The sequence below is a fragment of the Macaca fascicularis genome, chromosome 1 (assembly GCF_037993035.2).
Source record: "Macaca fascicularis isolate 582-1 chromosome 1, T2T-MFA8v1.1".
NCBI lineage: Eukaryota > Metazoa > Chordata > Mammalia > Primates > Cercopithecidae > Macaca > Macaca fascicularis.
The window spans coordinates 109,148,368-109,150,891 of record NC_088375.1 but is presented as its reverse complement, the minus strand read 5'-3'; the positions used below and the strand labels follow the sequence as shown (position 1 = coordinate 109,150,891).

General features: G+C 39.1%; 1 pseudogene; it reads left to right on the top strand.

Moving 5' to 3' along the window:
* Positions 1 to 918, top strand: LOC135970611 (small ribosomal subunit protein uS10-like; annotated as a pseudogene).
* The last annotated feature ends 1,606 nt before the right edge of the window (positions 919 to 2,524 follow it).

Below are 2,524 nucleotides of genomic sequence, written 5' to 3'. Positions count from 1 at the left end.
ATGTCCATCGCCATTATCGTGATACTAGGACTGGTCACTTGGTTAAGGAGGGGTCTAGGAGATCTTTCGCTTGTAAAGGCACCTTATTTATAATTAATTTGGAAAGTGGCATGAAAAAGTATAAATATTGTGTATTCTAACGATCTTCCTCTGAACAGTTTATCATCAATCATCCCTGCCTGTGTCAGCTATTATATTTATGTTTGTACATTGGAAATTTTCTATCTCAATGATTAGTATATACTTGTTTTTGCTGGCATTCTGTCATAAAAAGAATATTCCCTGCACAAATTTTAACTTTCATCCCAAATTAATTTTAGTCTGTTAATGTTAGAATGTTTAAGTTTTGCTCTTTGAGGAAGACGCGGTCATAGGTGTTGCGGATCCCTGATCTGCATGCTCCTGCTCCTAGCTCACCGCTGTTTGCTGTCACCCAGGAATAAGTCGGTAAGGAAGCCGCGCAGCAGCCATGGCTTTTAAAGACCGGAAAAACACCCATGGAGCTGGAGGTGGAATTCACCAAATTCGAATTACTCTAATCAGCTGCAATGTAAAATCCCTGGAGAAGGTGTGTGCTGACTTGATCAGAGGAGCAAAGGCAAAGAATCTCAAAGTGAAATGACCAGTTCGAATGCCTCCCAAGACTTTGAGAATCATTACAAGAAAAACTACTTGTGGTAAAGGTTCTAAGACATGGGATCATTTCCAGATGAAAATCCACAATCAACTCATTGACTTGCAGAGTCCTTCTGAGATTGTTAAGCAGATTACTTCCGTCAGTATTGAGCCAGAAGTTGAGGCGGAAGTCACCATTGCAGATGCTTAAGTCAACTATTTTAATAAATTGATTACCAGCTGTTAAAAAAAAAAGAATGTTTAAGTTTTAAATCTGTTTAATTAAAAGGTTTTTGCCTATCACTCTGGCCTGGTGGATTTTTTACATATAATATTTTAAGCTTTTACTATAATGTTTGGTTTTGGTGGATAAAAATATGGATTAATAAAAACATTCTTATTTCCCTATTTATATCTAAACTCTTTCATATTTTTGTCTATATTTACCATATGTTGTAGAGTGTATTTACTGTATTTCCTTGTTGATGTGATTTGTTTTCTTTGTGTGTGTGTTTGTGTGTCTGTGTGTGTGCCTTTTGTTTATTTAGGAAGGGTTGTATAGCGCATGCTTAACAGTGCACTAAAAACATTTTAACATCACTAGTCCCCTTTTAACTTGACACACTACTAATATATGGTTTATAAATGTTAAATTATATCTTTCATCTTCAAATCTTTGTCACTATGACAATCAAAGACATTATTTTCCTCTTCTCTGACCTCTTTACCTGCCATTTCTTATAGTGTTAGCTCAACCCAAGCATATACCAGTGACAGCCTGTGTTTCCCACCTTGTCTCCACCTTGGCTTTTGGTTTAGATCCACAACGAAATAGATGCTCACGAGCTATGCAAAAGTGCATGTCCTAGGCATCACTTGTTGAGAGGAATTCATCCTTAACAGAGTCCTCATCAGGGAATCAGGTCTCGCTGAGTTTTGCTTAATCACCTTTTCCCACTACCTTGGTACATGGATCGCATCACTGGATTTAAGGTACTTGCCAAAAATGATTTTTCTTGAGGTTTTAGGAAATATTGTCTTGCTTTGGGTACAGGCATGAGGTGTGTTCTCATTCTGGGATTCTACTTTGTTCTACCAGGACCTCTAATTTCTGCCAGTTACTTCATTCACTTTCTTCACTATGAGTCTCCAGAGGGTGATTCCTTTGTCCAGGCCTCTCCCTCCCTCTCCCTGCAATTCTGCCTTTCTGAGGTTGGCACCTGTGGTCCTCTGCACTTGTTACTTTCAATTAGGAAACCCCTAATTGGTTAAGTTTTAAGAGTTAGTTTGAAATTCAGCTATTAACCTATCCTAATTCTTCAAAGGCAGAACTTCAATAGTATAAAAAAGGAGACAGAATTATGTAATAGAGCACCCCCATAATCACTGGCCAGCTTCAACAATTATCATTGAATAGCTGAACTTTTAAAACTACACCCCTAATTGGTTGACATTTCCCCTTCCTTTTCCCTTCCTTTCAATTCCTCAGCAGCAGGTCTCTAATCTACCAGGTCTCAGGCATGGTCTGTGTTTCTCCACACTCTCTTTCTGTGGATGACTTTTCCTGTGTTCTGTCATGAACAGGCCCTCCCCGCTGTCCTGGCCTCTATTTGAATAGTATTTCCTGCTCCCTCTGCTGTTGTGTGGCTCCCAGACCTGGCTAACTAAAATCATCTGAGGGCCACAGTGTTCCCTAGCCCTGGTTGTTGGGGGACAGGGTTATGGGTGGGATTTCTGACTCTGTGTTAATCCCTAGGGCTTTGAAATGTATGTGGAGAAATTCAGCTATTATCCTATCCTAATTCTTCGAAGGCAGAACTTCAATAGTATAAAAAAGGAGACAGAATTATATAATAGAGCACCCCTGTAATCACTGGCCAGCTTCAACAATGATCATTGAATAGCTGAA